Genomic DNA, 23,737 nt, shown 5'->3' on the forward strand with positions numbered 1-23,737 from the left:
GGACACTGCTGCTGTGAACACTGGGGCGCAGGTGCCCCGGCGTTTCCCTACATGTGCGTCTTCGGGGTAAATACCCAGTGGTTGCACTGCTGGGTCGTAGGGCAGCTCTATTAGTGACTTCTTGAGGGACAAGAAGTTACCCCCACGCTCTTCTCCACAGCGGCTGCACCAGCCTGCGTTCCCACCGCAGCGCGCGAGGGCTCCCCTCTCTCCACATCCTCACCATCGCCTGTTGTCTCCCGAGTTGCTCGTTTTAGTCATTCCAACAGGTGTGAGCCGGCATCTCCCTGGGGTTTGATCTGTATTTCCCTGGTGCCGAGGCAGGTGGAGCATTTTTTCATGTGCCTGTTGGCCACGTGTACGTCGTCTGCCCATTTCATGATGGATTATTTGTTCTCTGGGTGTTGGGCTTGGCAAGTTCTTCATGGATCTTGCATCCTAGCCCCTCGTCTGACATGTCGTTTGCAAATATCCTCCCCCATTCTGTGCGTTGTCTTCTGGTTTTGTTGACTGTGTCTTTTGCTGTGCAGAAGCTTTTTCTTTTGATGAAGTTCCAACAGTTCATCTTTCCTTTTGTTTCCCTGCTAACGGAGACCCGTCTAGCAAGAGGTTGCTGCGGTCAAGGTCACGGAGGTGGCCGCCTGTGTTCGCCTCTAGGACTTTGATGGGCTCCTGTCTCACATGTAGATCTTTCATCCATTTTGAGTTTATCTCTGTTCCGGTGTAAGAGAACGGCCCAGCTTGGCTCCTCTGCACGTGGTGTCCAATTTTCCCAGCACCACTTGTCGAATAGACGGTCCTCTTTCCAGTGGGTGGTCTTTCCTGCTTTGTCGAATATTAGTTGACCACAGGGCTGAGGGCCCATTTCTGGGTTCTCTGTTCTGTTCCATTGATCTGTGTGTCTGTTCCTGTGCCAGGACCACACTGTCTGGATGGTCACGGCTTTGTGGTACAACCTGAAATCCGGCATTGTGATGCCCCCGGCTCTGGTTTTCTTTTTCAATATTCTTTTGGCTATTCAGGGTGTTTTCTGCTTCCATACAAATTTTAGGATTATTTGTTCCAACTCTGTCTTCCTCAATTTCTTTCATGAGTGCTCTATAGTTTTCTGAGTAGGGATCCTCCGCCTCTTTGGCGAGGTTTATTCCTAGGATCTTGTGGTTACCACGAGGTCATTTAAATCCGCGTCTGGAAGCAGGGTCTGGACTCAGGGGTCTGGGAACTCCCTGTGATTCCGATGTGGACGAGGATTGACAGGCCCCTGGCTATGGGGTGAGGAGCCGGTGGCAAGACGACCCCTCAAGCAAACTAGGAAGGGAGCAGAGGAGGAGGCCTGAGGACTGGCAGCTGCAGGCCTGGGGAGAAAGGAAGGGGCCAATTAAATGGGGCCCCCAGCCCCCAGGCTCCTCCCCCAGCCCCTCCAGGCTCTGCCCCGCCCCTCCAGGCACCCCCCAGCCCCTGTAGATTCTGCCCACCAGCCCCTCCACCCAGCCCCTCCTAGCTCTGACCCCCAGCCCCCTAGGCTCCGCCCCCAACCCCTCCAGGCTCTGCTCTCTGGCCCCTCCAGGCTCCGCCCCCAGCCCTCCAGGCCCCGTCCCCACCCTCCAGGCCCCGCCCCACTCCTCCAGGCTCCACCCCCAGCCCCCCAGGCACCTCCCCGAGCTCCTCCAGGCCCCGCCCCACCCCTCCAGGCTCCGCCCCCACACTCCAGGCCCTGCCCCCACCCTCCAGGCCACGACCCCGCCCCTCCAGGCCACGCCCCCACCCCTCCAGGCCACGCCCCAACCCTCCAGGCCCCGCCCCTCCAGGCCCCGCCCCCACACCTCCAGGCTCCGCCTCCAGTCCCCAGGCCCCCGCCCCCACCCTCCAGGCCCCGCCCCACCCTCCAGGCCCCGCCCCCGCTTCCCCAGGCCCCGCCCCCACCCTCCAGGCTCCACCCCCACCCCTCCAGGCCCCCGCCCCCACCCTCCAGGCTCCACCCCCAGCCCCAGGCCCCGCCCCCACCCTCCAGGCCCGGCCCCGCCCCCTCGCTCTGCACCCGGAGGCCCTCGCCGTCCTCCTCCAGCGCTGAGGCTCCGGTCCAGGGAGGAGCAGAAACCCAGCGGCCGTCACCGGGCCCCGCCCCAGGGCGCCCGTCTCCCGGGCCCTGCAGGCCTCCCGCCCCACACCCGGACAGCATCCCAGCGCCTCCCGAGCGCCCACTGGCCCCGCGTTCAGCCGCCCGGATCGCACGGACAGAGGCGGAGCCCGGGCGCCGGACTGGACCTGGGACCTTCCCGGGCGCCCGGCTCGCCCTCCCCGGCGGCCCCGTCCTGTGGCCCAGGCCCTGCGCCCCGGGCAGCCCGTCCCCACGGCCACCCCCGCCACCAGCAGCCCCGCCGGTGCCCCGACGCCTGGCTCAGGCCAAGGCTCTCCTGCAGGTCTAGCTGCGGGCGGCCCTGCCCTGGGGCCTGCCCTGGGGCCTGTCCGGATTCAGGCCGGAGGGAGCAGCGCCTCACCTCGCTGGCGACACACACGGCGGAGGGTCAGTCGGGGCACACGCGACCCGCCGCTGCTGACCCCCTTGGTGGCTCTGGACACGGAGCATCAGCTTCGCCGCGCAGGGGGCGCCCGTGGCGAGCACACAGGGCCCGGCAGGTCTCCGGGCCTGCAGCCCTCGTGCAGGAAAGCCCGCGAGGGTCCTTGTCCTCAGCTCCCTGCGCTTGCGGGCCGGGCCCCATATGTCATCCCGCCACCGCGACGACAAACCAGAGCTCGCTCCAGGGCGCCGGTGTGGACGGGCCTGGCGGGCTCGAGCGGCCAGTCCAAGGCCTTCTCACGGGGCCTGGCGGGCGGCGGCTCGGCCCCGGGGTCACCCCGCAGCCCGGCCGGTCGCCAGCGGTCGTCTTTGCTCCTCGCTGGGGACTCCTGGGCCACCACGCTCTCCTGGACACGCAGATGGACGCAGGCATTTGTCAAGGGAAGGACCCGGGCCTGCGCCCGCAGGGCTCACCTCCCCACCCCAGCCGGGACACGGGCGCACCTCGCACCTGCAGGCCCTGGGGCTCGGCGGGTCTCAGCCCACGGGCGCTGCACCCCCGGAGCTCGTGTCCTCGCATCCAAGTGGCTATGAGCACAAATCAGGACACGCTACTGCCCCGGTCCCGGCCCTGGTGCCTGCCGGGGGACAGCTGGCATCCCTGGCGAGCTAACCCATGCCAGGGGCACAGTGTGGCGGCTCCGTGTGCATCCTCCACGGCATGTCACTCAGCCACACCGAGACAGAGAGAAATGCGGGAGACAGCTCAGAAGAAGGCCATTTCTCAAAGACGGTGCCTTCCAACGGTTTACTCAGAGGACGTCTCGATGACACACAGTGGCTGCCAGTGCCCCGGGCACTCAGCGGGGTGGCAGGAGCAGCAGGGAGGGGGTGGGCAGGGCCAGCCACGGAGCTCCCCTGGGGGACCCACACCTGGGGCCCCACCATCGCTGGAGTGCAAGGGGACCCGCGGTCTCCCGATGGCCACAGGCCACCTCAGGATGCGTGAGAATGAGACCACCTCGGAGATCGGAGATCGCGGAGCACAGACGCCTCCACCAGGGCGTCCTCCGGCCGTGGACCTGCCGGGCGAGGGAGGCTTCCCGCGCTCCCTGAAGGCTCTGACCCGAGGCCCCCAGAGCCTCCCTGGCTGTGTCCCCAGGGGCCTCCATGGGCCCCTGCCGCGGGCCTCCAGGCCGGGGCAGCACAACGCAGAGCCGCACCCACTGCTTCTGAGCAAAACTAACCTTGTTTTCAGCAAAAATAATAGTAAATTTGTTTCATTCCAAAACCTTTCCGTTTTTCCTAGGTGACTACACGGAGCTGCCGCTGGTACGAGATGCAGGTTGCTGGCTTCTGAGACCAGCGCTGAGTCCAAGAAATCAGGTCAGTTTTTGAGAAAATAAGCTTTCAATTTAGACATAATCAATACATTCAAGGAGAAACAAGTTCTAAAAATTCCAGCCTAAGAGTAATCACTTGGGGTTTTGCAGAACACCTTCCTTCCAAAAAGATTAAGACATTTAAAGCGTATTTACTCGGTGGTCGCAGCAGAGAAACCAAGACTGGCACTCCCGTTCCCTTCCTGGTAAAAACGGAAGCGCAGGTGAAAGAACCTGCCGCAGCCCCCACCGCACCCCCACAGGGCCCCCACTGTGAGTCAGGGATAGAAATCCCAGCAAACGGGGCTTGCATAGCAGAATAACCCGGGGGGGGGGGTGGATCCTGCGTGCCCAGTCGGACCTGCCCTCGTCACGACAGGCCTGGAGCAGAAAGAGGGCCTCATCCAGGCGCCAGCATCCTCTCAAGCAGGTGCAGATCCAAGGAAGATCCTACTCTTCAACCCCAGCACCTCCCCGCCCGCCCACCCCGTAACCAGCACGATGCTAATGCACATGGAAGCAGCCGTGAAATTAGTTCATAGACATTCAGCAGGAAAACGGGCCCCGACTGACGGCATTTCCAAACCTCCTGCTTATGTTTTTGCACAAAACATCTGCGCTTAGACACTCTTAAGTTGACAGGATCTATTTGATTATGTCCCTGTAGGAAATGCGCTTCTGCATGTGATTCGGGTTCCTTATGGGGGAACACACAGTGGCCAGAACTCTAGCTTCCGGTAGCAGGTGCAAAAAGGACTCTGGCCCCTGACGGGTCTGACTGGCCGCATGCGCTGGGAAATGCATGGGACCTGCCACACGCTGCCCGTGGCCCCGGGTCCCTGAGAGCCCCATGTGTTGCAGAATCACGACGGCTTTATTTGATCTAAGTGATATCTGATGATGCACAATTCAGATTCCTCAGAGGAGGACCCCCAATATATAAAGCCCCCTCTCCTGGAAAAACAGGCTAACGACACTCGCACACTCGTATGGCGTGGCTGAGTCTGCGGGTCAGGCCCACGTGCACACACGCGCTCCACCTTCTCCAGCCCGGCAGGGGGGTGGGGGTCACCAGCTCAGGCCCCAGGTTGCCCTGCGGCCGGCCAGGCAGGCTCTGGAAACCACCCCACATTCCTGGCAGGCCTGGAGCTGCCTGTGCTGCCTGTCAGGACATGGGGCCCTTAACAATCATTTTCAAGACATAAATCCCCAAATAAAGCGTGTGTGAAAGAACAGGACTCCGAGTTTAACGCACGCATGACACCAAGGTCAGAGTCACAGGCCCCGCTCTGTTCTGTAGGTGTGGTCTGTGATCCTGGCCCGGATTACCAGCTGGCAGGTGCACACGCCCGGGCACAAGTCCCTCTGCGGGGAATCATAGGATTGGAGAGATGCATGCTTTTCACCATTAGTGAAAGAAATTAAAATTCACACCCAAGACAGAATGTGAAAGACTCCTAACTCTGGGAAACGAACTGGGGGGGTGGAAGGAGAGGTGGGGGGGGGGGTGGGGGTGGCTGGGTGACAGGCACTGAGGGGGGCACTTGACGGGATGAGCACTGGGTGTTATTCTATATGTTGACAAATTGAACACCAATAAAAAATAAATTTATTTAAAAAAAATTCACACCCATTTCTCATGGTCTGCCATAGCCATGGTTGGTGGCATCACCCACAGTCAGGGGATCGTACTTGTGACCGATAGTCCACACACACGCTGGCTCCGGGGAGGGGCCTGAGCTCAGGAGCACGGCCTGGGGAGCATGGGGTGGGGACGAGCCACGGGATTCAGAAAGTGGGGTCGGAGTCCCGGAGCTGCCAGGATGCCCAGAATGGAGCTGGAAGGGAGCTGGCGGCAACTGTGCCCAGCAACGGCCCACGGGCCTGGGAGCCCGTCCCCTCGTCCCCCAGGGAGGTAAATGCTCCCTTCTCTGCAGGCCTCCATGTGCATGAGCTCCCGGGACAGGGTCAGATCCCGCCTGACCGCCCGCCTGCCTCTCCTGCCCTCAGCGTGTGGACCTGGCTCGAGGGTCAGACCGAAAGATGGAGCAGTGCTCCCCGTGCCGCAGTGTCTGTGCCGAAAACATGAACGAGACCTGGATCTCTCGGGCGGGGGGCCCTGTGCGCCTGGAGAAATGGGGACACGGGCCACCCAGCGGGGAGGTGGGTCTGGAGCCAGGTCTGTGAGCTGGAGTCCAAGCCGGGAGCAGATGGGAAGACCAGGACAGCGCTGGGCCCTGTGCAGGCGGCGGCTCCCTGATCCGGAGGCCGGAGGGGAGGCCAGAGGGGAGGCAGGGAGGGGAGGCAGGAGGGGAAGCAGAGAGGGGAGGAGGCCGGAGGGGAGGCTGAAGGGGAGGCAGAAGAGGAGGTCAGAGGGGAGGCAGGAGGGGAGGACAGAGGGGAGGAGGCCAGAAGGGAGAGAATCTGTGTGTGCAAATAAACAGCACTTCTGCATATTCTCAGCTTCACATCCCTGCCTGCTCAGGTGACAGCAGCTTTCATGTCATTTCCCGTTCAGAATAGACAGACCGTCCAGGGATGCCCGGGGGGCTCAGTGGTTGAGCATCTGCCTTCGGCTCGGGGCAGGATCCCAGGGTCCCAGGATCGAGTCCCACATCGGGCTCCCTGCATGGAGCCTGCTTCTCCCTCTGCCTGTGTCTCTGCCTCTCTCTCTCTCTCTCTCTGCGTCTCTCATAGATAAATAAAATCTTTTGAAAGAAAGAAAAAAAAAAGAAAGAAGGGAAGAAAGAAGGAAAGAAAGAAAGATCATCCAGCATTTCCACTGAGTTTTCTATAGATTTTTTTAATCCAAACACCTTGCAGCTTCCTGTTCGCTACAGCTTCCGTTCTGAGGCCACGGCTGCGCCCCGGGCCCAAGGGCACACACCGGCACAGCAGCCAGGGCAGCTCAGGGCAGGGGCTTCCCAGGCACACAGCCGGGGAGCCGGGCGTCCCTGCGGCGGCAGCAGGTCTGCTGTAGGCAGTGAAGGGACCGGCGGGTGGCAACTGGGCCCGGGCCGCCCAGGGCGGAAGGCGAGTGGTCCAACCTGTGCTTGGAGACAGCGAAGACCGTGGAGGAGCCACAGTGGGGTCCCAGGTGCAGCCGGCGGGAAGCTTGCGGCTGCGGCCACTGCAGTCCCTCTGGCCTGTCCCGCCAGCGCCAGCCTCGGGGACCGGCCCCTCCGACGGCAGTCGCCGCCCGCTCGGCCTCCACGAGCAGCCCCCGGGGCTCCACAGGCAAAGAGGGGCTGAGGCCTCACAGGCAGAGGGGTGGGTGCTGGGCGCGGGGAGACGGGCTCCCCTCCTGCCACCCCGGCCGCCCCACCGGGCAGCAGGGGAGCCTGTGACCAGGGCCTGGCAGACAGAGAGCACCTGCCTCCCGACAGGTGGCGTGGTCCCCTAGGCCTGCGGGCAGAGCCCGTGAGGACGCCCCCAGGCCCCCAAGGTCTGTGCGTGGAGGCCCCAAACCCACCGCAGCCCCGCCGCAGGGCAGGCGCCCGGCCTCGCTGCTGGATTAAGACGCTAATCCGCGCTCCATCTCCGGTGCTTTGAGGCCGAGTTTGGAGGTAATTCGGGGCTCCCATCTGGGACTCGGACAAAACCGCGGCCCGGACTGACCTTTGGTTGCTTGGGAGGCGCTAACGAAGGCCTCCGCAGGTGAAGGCGTGGGCTCCCCGGCAGCGCTGATGGATAACACGGAGCTAATCTCTGGCCTTTGTTCCCGGGGGGCAAAGGTTCGCGCTCCCTTTGAATCCGGGCCTTTCAACCGTCCAGTGAGTGAATCATAACAGGACCGGAGGCCCCAGGATTAAGGCCCTGCAGGAAGTGCTCTCTGGGTCCCTAATGACCACGGCCTCGCCGGGAGGAAGACGCTTCGCCCTTCCCTTGGAAACGGAGGAGGCGGCGCGGCTCGTGGCCACCACACCGTGAAAGACCAGAGCAAAATCACAGCTTAATCGTCTGCGGTGTTCATGCAAGGACGTGGCGGGGCACAGAGACCGGGAGGCCCAGGGCCCGGCGCGTGGCACCTGCTGCCCCACGGGTGGCCGACGTGGGATGGGATGTGAGCCGGGCCCTCGGGAGCAGGTGCACGGCCGGCGGGGCCCCGCTGGCCCCTGTGCTCCCCGAGCCCGCAGCCCCACGGGGCTTCGCGTCTGGACCCGCGCCCCCAACACAGACACGACCAGAGCCACGTCCAAAAATTAGAAGAAATGGGGAAATCCACTTTAGCCAAAGACTCCATCCAGAATTCTGTCATTTCGACATGCAATCAATACAACATGATTATTGATGAGATATTTCACTGTCTTTTTCCACATATGTCTTCAAAATCTGGTGTGTTTCGTGCACACAGAGCCTCTGGACGCAGATGAGCCTCGTGGCGCGGCAGTGGCATCCCCAGGACCCGCGGCCGGGAGAGGCCCTCCCCGTGGGGAGCGATCCTTCCGCGCTCACCTGCATTTGAGGAAGGATGGCCGCTGCACAACGCACAAGCTGCAGGAATGAATGTGTAATGGTAAAATGCCGCAGCCCACGGGGATGCCGCGGAGGGAGGCCCTGATTTTCAGATCCCCGCAACCCCCGACATGGCTGCGACAGGAAAGCTACGTATTGGGGTTCTGCACTCATTGCCCAGTGGGGGACGTGCCCAGACACCAGCTGCGGGCCCTGCAGCTCAACTCAGCTCTGACACCACGGGCCGCGTAGAGTCAGACCCCGGGCTGGGGGCTCGGCCCCACCGCCTGCCCCCCAGAGAGGCCAGTCTCCAGCCCTGCTGCCGTCTGCGCTTCTGGCCCCATCAGCTGTAGATCAGAGGCTCCCCAGCCCCTTGGGGCCAAGCACTAGAGCGGCTCCGAGATCTCTGTGACAGAGCAGGCCAGGGGAGCAGCCGCATGGGGGACACGCGTGGGCAGGCACGCAAGGGGTGCGGAGCTTCTGCTCCCTCTCCACGGGCCACTCTCCCCAGGGCCCACCTGTTCACACACCCGTCCTCTGGGTTTTCCTGGAGGCTTCATCCCACAGGCCTGTCCAACGGCAGCGTCAGCCACTGGGGCCTGGACCCCACCCCCAGCCCCTGGCCCACCCCACGAGGTCAGGGGTGGGATGGACCCCACCAGGCTGTCGTCTCACCGGGCAACGCACCCCCACCCTCTCCAGAAGTCCCCTCCTGACCACAGAAGACACGTCTGTCTCTCATCAGAGACCTAATGCACATCCCAGACCCCAGCACCACGCTAAGGGGTCTTCACCCCACAGGAACCAAAGAAATGAAGTGTGGAGACTGATGCCCCTGGGACGAGCTCTACGACCCCAGGGGCCGAGGATCCATGGAGGAGAGAAACCAATGGACAGGGACAGGCCAGGAAATCCCTCCCTTCCGGAAATTTCCGCCTGAGGGACAGGAGAGGCAATGTGGCCCCCTGGGAGGAGAGGCCCTGGGCGGGCAGCGGCGGGAGCCAGGCCCTGGGGGCAGAAGGGCCTCCACAGGGCGGGCTTGGCCGCGAACCTCGAGCCCCGGTCGCGGTGGAAACGTCCTCAGTTGCACAGTCACGGCCGCGCACGCATGGCTGGAAGGCCACGGTCTCTCCGGGGAAACGGGTCGTAGGGAAGGCGGGAGACACCGTAAAATACGCAAGTTTGGGAGGACACGAAGAAACAGCATCCATTCTGAAAACAGAATCAGTGACGGAAAACAGAGGTTCTAAAAATCGGGGGACATGAAGATGCACAGTCAGAAATTTGACATTTTTAAGATTTTTAAGATGGGAGGAGCCGCAGACGGATCGCAGGGGAGCCTCTGCTGCTTCAGACGGTCCTGAGGACAAGAAGAGCTTTCACTGGGGCTTCCAACGGTTACGGGCGCCCACCCGTGGGGCTCGTGGGGACCAGGCCTCGACGGACAAACAGCTCAGCGTTTTCACAAACTAGAGGCCAAGGGCTCAAGCTCGCAGGAGGAAGTGTGGCTGCACCCCCATGCACTCCCCCGTGTGCCCCCATGTCCAACCCCCTATGCGTGCCCCAGGTGCCCCCACGTCTGCCCCCTGTGCGCTCCCCGTGCACCCCCCATGCGCCCCCACGTCCGCCCCCCCATGCCCCTCCCAATGCGCTCCCTATGCATTCCCACGCCCATCCCCCATGTCCCCCCTGGGAGCCCCCCATGTGCCCCCATGTCTGCCCCCCTTGCCCCCATGTGCTCCCCATGCACTCCCATCCAACCACCCATGTGCTCCCACATCCACCCCCTTGCACCCCACCTCCGCCCCCCGTATGCCCCCGTGCGCCCCCCGTGTGCCCCCACATTCACCCATGTGCCCCCCATGCACCCCCACATCCACCCCCATGAGCCCGCTGTGTGCCCCCACGTCCACCCCCCGTGTGCCCCCCAATGCGACCCCACGTCCACCCCCCCGTGTGCACCCCATGTGCCCCCGCATCTGCCCCCCCATGCGCTCTCGTGCACCCCCCATGCGCCCCCACATCCATCACCCCGTGTGCCCCCCCAGGAGCCCCCCATGCACCCCCATGTCTACCCCCCGCCCCCATGTGCTCCCCATGTGCCCCCATGCCCATCCCCCCGTGTACCCCCCACCGTGCGCCCTCCATGAGCCCCCTCATGCGCCCCCACGTCCACCCCCTGTGCACCCCCACCTCAGCCTCCGTGTGCCTCACGTCCACTCCCCGTGTGCCCCCCCGTGCACCCCCACGTTCACCCTCTTGCGCCCCCATGCACCCCCGTGTACCCCCCGTGCACCCCCATGTCCACCCCCGCAGTCGCACAGAGGGCAGCTCCTAGCCACCCCTGGGCGAGAAGACAGCACCTAGAAGCTCTGCACACTTGTCAGCTGCCAGGAGGGACACCGCACTGACGTCACCAGAGGGGAGAGGAAACCAACATGAGCCTGGGTGTTACGCTCCATCAAACGTCATTTAAGAACGAGAGGAAACCGTGGAAGGAGCCTCAGTGTCCTTCGACAGATGACGGGTACAGAAGACTGGTCCTATAGCTACAGTGGGGTATCGCTCAGCCGTCAGGAAGGACGAGCACCCAGCGTGGGCTTTGACGTGGGTGGAACTGGAGGGCATGACGCTGAGTGAGGGAAGTCGTGGGAGGACAGTCATCACATGGTCTCACTCATCCGGGGAAGAGAAGAAATAGTGAGGGGGATTAGAGGGGAAGGAGGGAAACTAACTTCATGTTTAAATGTACGTAGTTTAAATGCCAAAATCTTTTTCCTGTTTGGAACGATAGGAATACTGAACAGATTCTCATTTGTTAAAAATGAAATTATATGCATGTTAAGATGTTAGGGTGAATTTTAAGAGAAATTGAAACAGAGGACAAGCGAGGAGGAAGTCATTAAGATCTATTTACCAGAACTAGTAGCATTCTTATAACCACTAGTTACCAATTATTAGATGTAATAGGAAAAAGAATATATCATGAGCAGTAGCAAGATATTTTTAAAATCTCAGTGAGTCTGCAAATAACAAGTCTGCTCAGCCTTGCGGTCCTGAGCTTGAACCTCTTTGTGCTCAGACTGTTTCTGACGGTTCCGATCACAGGATCTTTGGGGACGTGGAGTCCAGACACCGCGGAGCATACGAAGCAGGTTGGAGCAGAGCACGGTGTCACGCTGCGTTTATGGACGCGAGGACTAGTGTTGTGAGTCTAGCAATTCTCCGCCTTAAGGGCCTACGAGGTAGATGTCGTTCTGGGGGCCCCCCAGGGGGTGCCGTCGGTTGAGCACCCGCTTCTTGGTTTCAGGTCCAGTCGTGATCTGGAGGTCGTGACATGGAGCCCCGTGTCGAGCTCCGCGCTCAGCACAGAGTCTGCTTGCGATTCTGTCTCCCTCTCCCTGTGACCCTCCTCTCTCCCTCTCAATACATAAATAAATAAATAAATAAATAAATAAATAAATAAATAAATGCCATTCCGACCAGGATTCTCATAAGATTTATTACGGAACCTGACGAGCTGATCCTGAATGTCATTAGCACAAACCCGAAGAACAGCAAAGAACAGGTGAGAGGAGGAGGGAGGACAGGGAAGGCGGTGGTGCCAGCCCTGTGGCGTCGGGCCTGCCCTGCAGCCACAGCAGGTGGCGCAAGGACTTGGCGGAGAACCAGAAACGGGCACACGTTTCCGGAATGTGGGCATACGACACAGCAAGGGCCAGGACTACAGGAAGAAAGCACTGTGAAAAGGTAACCTCTGAGATGACATCAAAAGCAGAGGCTATAAAAAATAAAATAAAAATAAAAGATTTTAAAAAGCACAGGCAATAAAAATAAATAAAATTTTTTTTAAAAGCACAGGCAATGAAAGGAAAAACAAATAAATTATGACAAAAATAATCACTTTTGTTCCTCAAAGGACACTACCAAGAAAGCAAAGAGACAACCTACAAAACGGAAGAATATATCTATAAACATATCTGATAAGGGATTAGTATCCAGAGTATATAAAGAACTCCTACAACTGAACAGAAACAAACAAGAAAATTAAAACATGGGCAGAGGACTTGAACGATTTCTCCAAAGAAGACGTACAAAGGACCAACAAGCACACAAAGCTACTCCCCATCATTAGTCATCAGGGAACCGCAAACGAAGACCCCGGTGACGTACTGCTCCACCCCGGCCAGGATGGCTAGCAGACAGTTTTTTTAGGAGAGAAAACAAATGTTGGAGAGGATGTGGAGAACTTGGAGCCTTCGTGCACTGTGGGCAGGAATGCAAAGCAGTGTGGCAGTGAGCCTATGGCTCCTCAAAAAATAAAACACAGAATTATGGTCTGACCCACAGTCCCACGTCCCGAGGTAGGCCCAGGATGCCTGAGAGCGGGGACTCGCACAGGTGCGTGTGCACAGATGCTCACGGCAGCATTTTTCGCAAGAGGGAAGCAACCCAAAGGTCCGTCAGCAGGCGACCCGACGAACAGCATGACCACGACCTATGGGGAGGGAGTATCCCGCCCCACAAGGGAAGGAAGATGGGACGGTACCACATCGGTGGCCCTTGAACCCGTGGTGCTCAGCACGACAAGCAGGCGCAGGACAGGTGCGTGGGACAGCCTGTGTGCGAGGCGCCCGGAACAGCAAACTCCCGGAGATGGAAGGCAGAGGGGAGGTCGGGGGTCAGCGTTTAACAGGGACAGAGTTACAGTGCAGACGAGGAAACGGGTCTGGGGGACGACATGGTGACGGTCACACAATGTTGTGAGTGTATTTAACGCCTCTGCAGCGCACACTTGCACAGGTACGCGTGATAAAGATCACGGTGTGTCTACTTTATAAAAGTAGACGCTGGGCAAGTCGGCTGTGATGAAATTATATTCCTCAGACTTGTTTATACATTCCTGGGGGAATAAAGCCATAAAAGGAAAAAGCAAAATGTTAATTTTGGGAGATTTTGGAAGTAAATATAGGGAAACATCTTTAAGATCACAGAGGGAAAGTTATTTTAAAATACACAAAACATGTCCCCCAGCAGACGAATAAATCCGACCCGGTAAAGTGAACAGTTTGTGTGCAAACGCTGGTTCCCACTTTGACGACTGCATGAGGGCATCAGAGGTGCAAACAGGTGCAAACAGGACCTTGTCAAACCACTTCTGTGAACCAGAACAGGAGAGGACACTTAACGCACACGCCCAACAAGCACTAATACTCCGTCTGAAGCATTCCTTCCAAACAGCTTAAAAAGTAACCTCCCGACGGAAGTGCTCCCCGGGCGCAGGCGGTCACGGGGGGCTGGCCGCTGACCCGCCCGACCCCCCTCGCCTTCACCAGGAAGCCAAGCTAGGAAGGCGTCCTGGGAGTCCTCTAGACCCTCTAGACGGCGCGGGTTCAAGCCCGGTGTCTGCAGCGGGCACGGAGGGAGCAGTGCGGGCTGTGCTGGGGGCGCCAGGGGCCCCGGCAGGTGAACAGGCCTGGCCCGGATCGCCGCCTGGTCCGACCCTGAGCTCTCGCCGGGGCCTGGAGGTCGGCGAAGCGCCCGCACACCCTGAACCAGATCCTGTGGCCGCTCCGTGGGCATCAACCCGGCGACGCAGGAGACTAACCAAACCCAGGCGGATACTCAGAATATCTGATGCCCGTAGCCGCGGCCACACTGCGAGCACCCACCCGCGTGGACAGGGAACGCCAGCCCTGGGGGAGCCTTGCGGTCCTGAGCTTGAACCTCTTTGTGCTCAGACTGTTTCTGATGGTTCCGATCGTGTGGAGGCCGCGCTGGGCTCGCAGCTCGCAGCCACCCCGGGCCCTGCTCCCTTTCCCAGGCCCGGCTCCGCACCGCCCTCCCAGCAGCCGGCCGGCAGGTCCTCCCAGGTCGGGAGCCCCAGGCCCATGTTGTGAGCAGCTTGCCCCCCACTTCAGCCCACGATCTAAGGCCCCTCGTCCAACAGCAGCTGCCCAGGCCCCGCCGCTTCCCGACCCCAGGCTCCGCTCTGGCCGCCACTGCACCCCGCAGGCTGGCGCTCCAGGCTCATCCCCAGGCCACACCACCTGTCAGTCCCAGTCCCGTTTCTGGGCCCCGCCCGAGGGCCACCGGCCAGTGGTCTGTGGGAGGGACTGGTGTCTTCAAGGTTTGCAGGCTTGGGCAGTCGGGGGCTGGAGGGGGCGCGGGGGGTCCCCACTTGGACCGTGTACTGCGTGGAGTCGCTGCCTGTCTGAGCACAGGAGTGACACAAAACAGTTTTCATCCCTGTCTTGTAGGTAAGGAGCCTGCAGCTTGGGGACCAGGAGCTCGTCCCTGGGGGCAGGACCCCCGCCTGGATCCCTGGCCGTGGCACCCGGCCGAGTGGCTCTCGGGATCCTGGGAGCCCAGGGGACGGATGGACTCCCCATCCACGTTCCCGCTGGGCACCTGCTGACTTTTCAGACGTGTCAGCCACTGCGTTTCTAACCGTAAGGACCTGCCCACGGAGAGAATGTGGCTGCCTGGCATGGAGCACTGCGTGGGGGGCAGGATTTGCCCTCAGGCCCCGGGAAAGAGTGCTGCGGAGGTGGGACAGGCCCAGGGTCTGACCGGCCCCTGCCCTGATGTGGCCTCCGGGCCGCCCGCTACTTCTCTCATCTGCAAGGGTGAACCGGGCAGAGGCAAAGGGACATGCACCCTGCTGCAAGGCGCAAGGTCATCTCGGGGCGGCGTCCCGCGGGGCTCACGCCCTGCCCCTTAGCCTTGGTGGGTGTTGCGCGTGGGCCTCATGCATGGGCCTCCACAGGGCACGCGGGGACAGATGAGCCACTTCTGCAAGGCAACACCCCGCCGCTGCCCACGCAGGTGGCATCTCCTGTGGGGCGCATGCGGCCGGGGTCACGCTCCGGGGGCGCCTAGCACAGGGCTCCCCGTGCAGACTGTCCACCCCCTTCCTGCCCCTGAGCTATGCGTCCCCTTGGGGCCACCACCCACGGGAGGGCGGCTGTGATGCTGTGGTGGGCGCAGTGGGCACTCAGCTGCCCGAAGGCTTCAGGGGCAGCGTGGAAATTTCACTCAAAGGCAACTGGCAGGTGGACACAGCCGATCTGGCTGCAGCTCTGGGTGGTGAGGGCGGAGGTCAGCGGAGCTGGGGGCAGGCAGGGCGCGCTCGGGCAAGAAACCTGAGGACCCGAGGGCCCAGGAGGCCCCAGGAAGGTGGTGGGGGCCCCGGGGCAGGGGCGAGGTGGGGGGCGTGAGCCAGGTTCCCCACAACACGGGGCGCACAGCCACAGGTTGTAGCCTACAGGCCTCCGCGCGGGGTCCCCTGCCCCCGGGGGTGTTCGAGCCCCTCCTCCCCACCCCCGTGGCAGTGGGTCCCCAGGGGCCGCGGTGTCTCCAGGGGGCAGTGACGCTGCCCTGCTTCAGGGGCGCAGGCCCGGAGCACACGGCCCTCCCGCCTCGAGCTGCACAAACCGCGGTTCCGAAGGGGGCGTGGGCGGCCGACAGCCCGGCCCTGGGTGCGGCGACTCCCCCACGGCACACGCGGCCTCCCCTTGGGCAGGACGGAGGTTCCGTCGGAAGCGCGGCGGGGCCCGACTGAGCTCCCAGGGGGAGGGGGACCAGGGGGGCCTGTGACACCCCTGCCCCCGGACGACGTCCCGCAGCCTCCCGCCGGCTCCTCGCTGCCCCGAAACGTGCTGCTCCCAGCACAGGCCTCCGCGGCCGGGTTCCCTGACGGATGGAGGCTCGGACCCAGACTGACCCCGACGGGCGGAGGCGCAGACCCGGACTCACCCCGACGGGCAGAGGCTCAGACCCGGACTCACCCGAAGGGCAGAGGCGCAGAACCGGACTCAAACCGAAAGGCGGAGGCTCAGACCTGGACTCACCCGACGGGCAGAGGCGTGGACCCGGACTGAACCCGACGGGTGGAGGCTCAGACCCGAACTGACCCCGACGGGCAGAGGCGCAGACCTGGACTCACCCCGACGGGCAGAGGCTCAGACCCGGACTCAGCCGACGGGCAGAGGCGCAGACCCGGACTGACCCCGACGGGCAGAGGCGCAGACCCAGACTCACCCCGAAAGGCGGAGGCTCAGACCCGGACTCACCCGACGGGCAGAGGTGCAGACCCGGACTCACCCGACGGGCAGAGGTGCAGACCCGGACTCACCCCGACGGGCGGAGGCTCAGACCTGGACTCACCCGACGGGCGGAGGCGCAGACCTGGACTCACCCCGACGGGCAGAGGCGCGGACCCGGACTGACCCCGACAGGCAGAGGCGCAGACCCGGACTCACCCCGACGGGCGGAGGCTCAGAACCGGACTCAGCCGATGGGCAGAGGCGCAGACCCGGACTCACCCCGACGGGCAGAGGCGTGGACCCGGACTGACCCCGACGGGCAGAGGCGCGGACCCAGACTCACCCCGAAAGGCAGAGGCTCAGACCCGGACTCACCCCGACGGGCAGAGGCTCAGACCCGGACTGACCCCGACAGGCAGAGGCGCAGACCCGGACTCACCTCGACAGGCAGAGGCTCAGACCCGGACTCACCCGACGGGCAGAGGCGCAACCCGGACTCACCCCGAAAGGCGGAGGCTCAGACCCGGATTGACCCCGACAGGCAGAGGCGCAGACCCGGACTCACCCCGACGGGCAGAGGCTCAGACCTGGACTCACCCGACGGGCAGAGGCGCAGACCCGGACTCACCCCGAAAGGCGGAGGCTCAGACCCAGACTGACCCAGACGGGCAGAGGCGCGGACCCGGACTCACCCCGACGGGCAGAGGCGTGGACCCGGACTCACCCGATGGGCAGAGGCGCGGACCCGGACTCACCCCGACGGGCAGAGGCGCGGACCCGGACTCACCCCGACGGGCTGAGGCGTGGACCCGGACTCACCCCGACGGGCAGAGGCGTGGACCCGGACTCACCCCGACGGGCGAGGCTCAGACCCGGACTCACCCCGACGGGCAGAGGCGTGGACCCGGACTGACCCCGACAGGCAGAGGCGCGGACCCGGACTGACCCCGACGGGCAGAGGCGCGGACCCGGACTCACCCCGAAAGGCGGAGGCTCAGACCCGGACTCACCCGACGGGCAGAGGCGCAGACCCGGACTCACCCCGAAAGGCAGAGGCTCAGACCCGGACTCACCCCGACGGGCAGAGGCTCAGACCCGGACTGACCCCGACAGGCAGAGGCGCAGACCCGGACTCACCCCGACAGGCAGAGGCTCAGACCCGGACTCATCCGACGGGCAGAGGCGCAGACCCGGACTCACCCCGAAAGGCGGAGGCTCAGACCCGGATTGACCCCGACAGGCAGAGGCGCAGACCCGGACTCACCCCGACGGGCAGAGGCTCAGACCTGGACTCACCCGACGGGCAGAGGCGCAGACCCGGACTCACCCCGAAAGGCGGAGGCTCAGACCCAGACTGACCCCGACGGGCAGAGGCGCAGACCCGGACTCACCCCGACGGGCAGAGGCGTGGACCCGGACTCACCCGACGGGCAGAGGCGCGGACCCGGACTCACCCCGACGGGCAGAGGCGTGGACCCGGACTCACCCCGACGGGCAGAGGCGCGGACCCGGACTGACCCCGACGGGCAGAGGCGCGGACCCGGACTCACCCCGAAAGGCGGAGGCTCAGACCCGGACTCACCCGACGGGCAGAGGTGCAGACCCGGACTCACCCCGACGGGCGGAGGCTCAGACCTGGACTCACCCGACGGGCGGAGGCGCAGACCTGGACTCACCCCGACGGGCAGAGGCTCAGACCCGGACTGACCCCGACAGGCAGAGGCGCAGACCCGGACTCACCCCGACAGGCAGAGGCTCAGACCTGGACTCACCCGACGGGCAGAGGCGCAGACCCAGACTCACCCCGACGGGCAGAGGCTCAGACCCGGACTGACCCCGACAGGCAGAGGCGCAGACCCGGACTCACCCGACGGGCAGAGGTGCAGACCCGGACTCACCCCGACGGGCGGAGGCTCAGACCTGGACTCACCCGACGGGCGGAGGCGCAGACCTGGACTCACCCCGACGGGCAGAGGCTCAGACCCGGACTGACCCCGACAGGCAGAGGCGCAGACCCGGACTCACCCCAACAGGCAGAGGCTCAGACCTGGACTCACCCGACGGGCAGAGGTGCAGACCCGGACTCACCCCGACGGGCGGAGGCTCAGACCTGGACTCACCCGACGGGCGGAGGCGCAGACCTGGACTCACCCCGACGGGCAGAGGCTCAGACCCGGACTGACCCCGACAGGCAGAGGCGCAGACCCGGACTCACCCCGACAGGCAGAGGCTCAGACCTGGACTCACCCGACGGGCAGAGGCGCAGACCCGGACTCACCCCGAAAGGTGGAGGCTCAGACCCGGATTGACCCCGACGGGCAGAGGCGCAGACCCGGACTCACCCCGACAGGCAGAGGCTCAGACCTGGACTCACCCGACGGGCAGAGGCGCAGACCCGGACTCACCCCGACGGGCAGAGGCTCAGACCTGGAGTCACCCGACGGGCAGAGGCGCAGACCCGGACTCACCCCGAAAGGCAGAGGCTCAGACCCGGATTGACCCCGACGGGCAGAGGCGCAGACCCGGACTCACCCCGACGGGCAGAGGCTCAGACCTGGACTCACCCGACGGGCAGAGGCGCAGACCCGGACTCACCCCGAAAGGCAGAGGCTCAGACCCAGACTGACCCCGATGGGCAGAGGCGCAGACCCGGACTCACCCCGACGGGCAGAGGCGTGGACCCGGACTGACCCCGACAGGCAGAGGCGCAGACCCGGACTCACCCCGACGGGCGGAGGCTCAGACCCGGACTCAGCCGACGGGCAGAGGCGCAGACCCGGACTCACCCCGACGGGCAGAGGCGTGGACCCGGACTGACCCCGACGGGCAGAGGCGCAGACCCGGACTCACCCCGAAAGGTGGAGGCTCAGACCCGGATTGACCCCGACGGGCAGAGGCGCAGACCCGGACTCACCCCGACGGGCAGAGGCTCAGACCTGGACTCACCCGACGGGCAGAGGCGCAGACCCGGACTCACCCCGACGGGCAGAGGCTCAGACCTGGACTCACCCGACGGGCAGAGGCGCAGACCCGGACTCACCTCGAAAGGCGGAGGCTCAGACCCAGACTGACCCCGACGGGCAGAGGCGCAGACCCGGACTCACCCCGACGGGCAGAGGCGTGGACCCGGACTCACCCGATGGGCAGAGGCGCAGACCCGGACTCACCCCGACGGGCAGAGGCGTGGACCCGGACTCACCCCGACGGGCTGAGGCGTGGACCCGGACTCACCCCAACGGGCAGAGGCGTGGACCCGGACTCACCCCGACGGGCGAGGCTCAGACCCGGACTCACCCCAACGGGCAGAGGCGTGGACCCGGACTGACCCCGACGGGCAGAGGCGCAGACCCGGACTCACCCCGACGGGCAGAGGCGTGGACCCGGACTCACCCCGACGGGCAGAGGCGTGGACCCGGACTCACCCCGACGGGCGAGGCTCAGACCCGGACTCACCCCGACGGGCAGAGGCGTGGACCCGGACTGACCCCGACGGGCAGAGGCGCGGACCCGGACTCACCCCGACGGGCAGAGGCGCGGACCCGGACTCACCCCGAAAGGCGGAGGCTCAGACCCGGACTCACCCGACGGGCAGAGGTGCAGACCCGGACTCACCCCGATGGGCGGAGGCTCAGACCTGGACTCACCCGACGGGCGGAGGCGCAGACCTGGACTCACCCCGACGGGCAGAGGCGCGGACCCGGACTGACCCCGACAGGCAGAGGCTCAGACCCGGACTCACCCCGACGGGCGGAGGCTCAGACCCGGACTCAGCCGACGGGCAGAGGCGCAGACCCGGACTCACCCCGACGGGCAGAGGCGTGGACCCGGACTGACCCCGACGGGCAGAGGCGCGGACCCAGACTCACCCCGAAAGGCAGAGGCTCAGACCCGGACTCACCCCGACGGGCAGAGGCGCAGACCCGGACTCACCCCGACGGGCAGAGGCGTGGACCCGGACTCACCCCGACGGGCTGAGGCGTGGACCCGGACTCACCCCGACGGGCAGAGGCGTGGACCCGGACTCACCCCGACGGGCGAGGCTCAGACCCGGACTCACCCCAACGGGGAGAGGCGTGGACCCGGACTGACCCCGACGGGCAGAGGCGCAGACCCGGACTCACCCCGACGGGCAGAGGCGTGGACCCGGACTCACCCGATGGGCAGAGGCGCCGACCCGGACTCACCCCGACGGGCAGAGGCGTGGACCCGGACTCACCCTGACGGGCTGAGGCGTGGACCCGGACTCACCCCGACGGGCGAGGCTCAGACCCGGACTCACGCCGACGGGCAGAGGCGTGGACCCGGACTGACCCGACGGGCAGAGGCGCGGACCCGGACTGACCCCGACGGGCAGAGGCGCGGACCCGGACTCACCCCGACAGGCAGAGGCTCAGACCCGGACTCACCCGACGGGCAGAGGTGCAGACCCGGACTCACCCCGACGGGCGGAGGCTCAGACCTGGACTCACCCGACGGGCGGAGGCGCAGACCTGGACTCACCCCAACGGGCAGAGGCTCAGACCCGGACTGACCCCGACAGGCAGAGGCGCAGACCCGGACTCACCCCGACAGGCAGAGGCTCAGACCTGGACTCACCCGACGGGCAGAGGCGCAGACCCAGACTCACCCCGACGGGCAGAGGCTCAGACCCGGACTGACCCCGACAGGCAGAGGCGCAGACCCGGACTCACCCGACGGGCAGAGGTGCAGACCCGGACTCACCCCGACGGGCGGAGGCTCAGACCTGGACTCACCCGACGGGCGGAGGCGCAGACCTGGACTCACCCCGACGGGCAGAGGCTCAGACCCGGACTGACCCCGACAGGCAGAGGCGCAGACCCGGACTCACCCCAACAGGCAGAGGCTCAGACCTGGACTCACCCGACGGGCAGAGGTGCAGACCCGGACTCACCCCGACGGGCGGAGGCTCAGACCTGGACTCACCCGACGGGCGGAGGCGCAGACCTGGACTCACCCCGACGGGCAGAGGCTCAGACCCGGACTGACCCCGACAGGCAGAGGCGCAGACCCGGACTCACCCCGACAGGCAGAGGCTCAGACCTGGACTCACCCGACGGGCAGAGGCGCAGACCCGGACTCACCCCGAAAGGTGGAGGCTCAGACCCGGATTGACCCCGACGGGCAGAGGCGCAGACCCGGACTCACCCCGACAGGCAGAGGCTCAGACCTGGACTCACCCGACGGGCAGAGGCGCAGACCCGGACTCACCCCGACGGGCAGAGGCTCAGACCTGGAGTCACCCGACGGGCAGAGGCGCAGACCCGGACTCACCCCGAAAGGCAGAGGCTCAGACCCGGATTGACCCCGACGGGCAGAGGCGCAGACCCGGACTCACCCCGACGGGCAGAGGCTCAGACCTGGACTCACCCGACGGGCAGAGGCGCAGACCCGGACTCACCCCGAAAGGCAGAGGCTCAGACCCAGACTGACCCCGACGGGCAGAGGCGCAGACCCGGACTCACCCCGACGGGCAGAGGCGTGGACCCGGACTGACCCCGACAGGCAGAGGCGCAGACCCGGACTCACCCCGACGGGCGGAGGCTCAGACCCGGACTCAGCCGACGGGCAGAGGCGCAGACCCGGACTCACCCCGACGGGCAGAGGCGTGGACCCGGACTGACCCCGACGGGCAGAGGCGCAGACCCGGACTCACCCCGAAAGGTGGAGGCTCAGACCCGGATTGACCCCGACGGGCAGAGGCGCAGACCCGGACTCACCCCGACGGGCAGAGGCTCAGACCTGGACTCACCCGACGGGCAGAGGCGCAGACCCGGACTCACCCCGACGGGCAGAGGCTCAGACCTGGACTCACCCGACGGGCAGAGGCGCAGACCCGGACTCACCTCGAAAGGCGGAGGCTCAGACCCAGACTGACCCCGACGGGCAGAGGCGCAGACCCGGACTCACCCCGACGGGCAGAGGCGTGGACCCGGACTCACCCGATGGGCAGAGGCGCAGACCCGGACTCACCCCGACGGGCAGAGGCGTGGACCCGGACTCACCCCAACGGGCAGAGGCGTGGACCCGGACTCACCCCGACGGGCGAGGCTCAGACCCGGACTCACCCCAACGGGCAGAGGCGTGGACCCGGACTGACCCCGACGGGCAGAGGCGCAGACCCGGACTCACCCCGACGGGCAGAGGCGTGGACCCGGACTCACCCGATGGGCAGAGGCGCCGACCCGGACTCACCCCGACGGGCAGAGGCGTGGACCCGGACTCACCCCGACGGGCAGAGGCGTGGACCCGGACTCACCCCGACGGGCAGAGGCGTGGACCCGGACTCATCCCGACGGGCGAGGCTCAGACCCGGACTCACCCCGACGGGCAGAGGCGTGGACCCGGACTGACCCCGACGGGCAGAGGCGCGGACCCGGACTCACCCCGACGGGCAGAGGCGCGGACCCGGACTCACCCCGAAAGGCGGAGGCTCAGACCCGGACTCACCCGACGGGCAGAGGTGCAGACCCGGACTCACCCCGATGGGCGGAGGCTCAGACCTGGACTCACCCGACGGGCGGAGGCGCAGACCTGGACTCACCCCGACGGGCAGAGGCGCGGACCCGGACTGACCCCGACAGGCAGAGGCTCAGACCCGGACTCACCCCGACGGGCGGAGGCTCAGACCCGGACTCAGCCGACGGGCAGAGGCGCAGACCCGGACTCACCCCGACGGGCAGAGGCGTGGACCCGGACTGACCCCGACGGGCAGAGGCGCGGACCCAGACTCACCCCGAAAGGCAGAGGCTCAGACCCGGACTCACCCCGACGGGCAGAGGCGCAGACCCGGACTCACCCCGACGGGCAGAGGCGTGGACCCGGACTCACCCCGACGGGCTGAGGCGTGGACCCGGACTCACCCCGACGGGCAGAGGCGTGGACCCGGACTCACCCCGACGGGCGAGGCTCAGACCCGGACTCACCCCGACGGGGAGAGGCGTGGACCCGGACTGACCCCGACGGGCAGAGGCGCAGACCCGGACTCACCCCGACGGGCAGAGGCGTGGACCCGGACTCACCCGATGGGCAGAGGCGCCGACCCGGACTCACCCTGACGGGCTGAGGCGTGGACCCGGACTCACCCCGACGGGCGAGGCTCAGACCCGGACTCACGCCGACGGGCAGAGGCGTGGACCCGGACTGACCCGACGGGCAGAGGCGCGGACCCGGACTGACCCCGACGGGCAGAGGCGCGGACCCGGACTCACCCCGACAGGCAGAGGCTCAGACCCGGACTCACCCCGACGGGCGGAGGCTCAGACCCGGACTCAGCCGACGGGCAGAGGCGCAGACCCGGACTCACCCCGACGGGC

General features: G+C 65.0%; 2 long non-coding RNA genes across 3 annotated transcripts; one reads left to right on the top strand and one right to left on the bottom strand.

Moving 5' to 3' along the window:
- Positions 1-6,683: 6,683 nt before the first annotated feature.
- On the bottom strand, positions 6,684-11,213 carry LOC144316930 (uncharacterized). The gene is made up of 2 exons (XR_013382746.1): positions 10,719-11,213; positions 6,684-9,567 (listed from the first exon to the last, which is right to left on the bottom strand). It is a non-coding gene; the product is annotated as an uncharacterized LOC144316930 (long non-coding RNA).
- LOC144316929 (uncharacterized) lies at positions 10,721-11,922 on the top strand. 2 transcript variants are annotated; one of them, XR_013382744.1, is made up of 3 exons: positions 10,721-10,882; positions 11,464-11,563; positions 11,666-11,922. It is a non-coding gene; the product is annotated as an uncharacterized LOC144316929 (long non-coding RNA). The 2 variants fall into 2 exon arrangements; XR_013382745.1 differs by lacking the exon at positions 10,721-10,882 and adding an exon at positions 11,008-11,103.
- Positions 11,923-23,737: the final 11,815 nt, after the last annotated feature.

The sequence above is a fragment of the Canis aureus genome, chromosome 7, assembly GCF_053574225.1.
Source record: "Canis aureus isolate CA01 chromosome 7, VMU_Caureus_v.1.0, whole genome shotgun sequence".
Classification (NCBI taxonomy): Eukaryota; Metazoa; Chordata; class Mammalia; order Carnivora; family Canidae; genus Canis; species Canis aureus.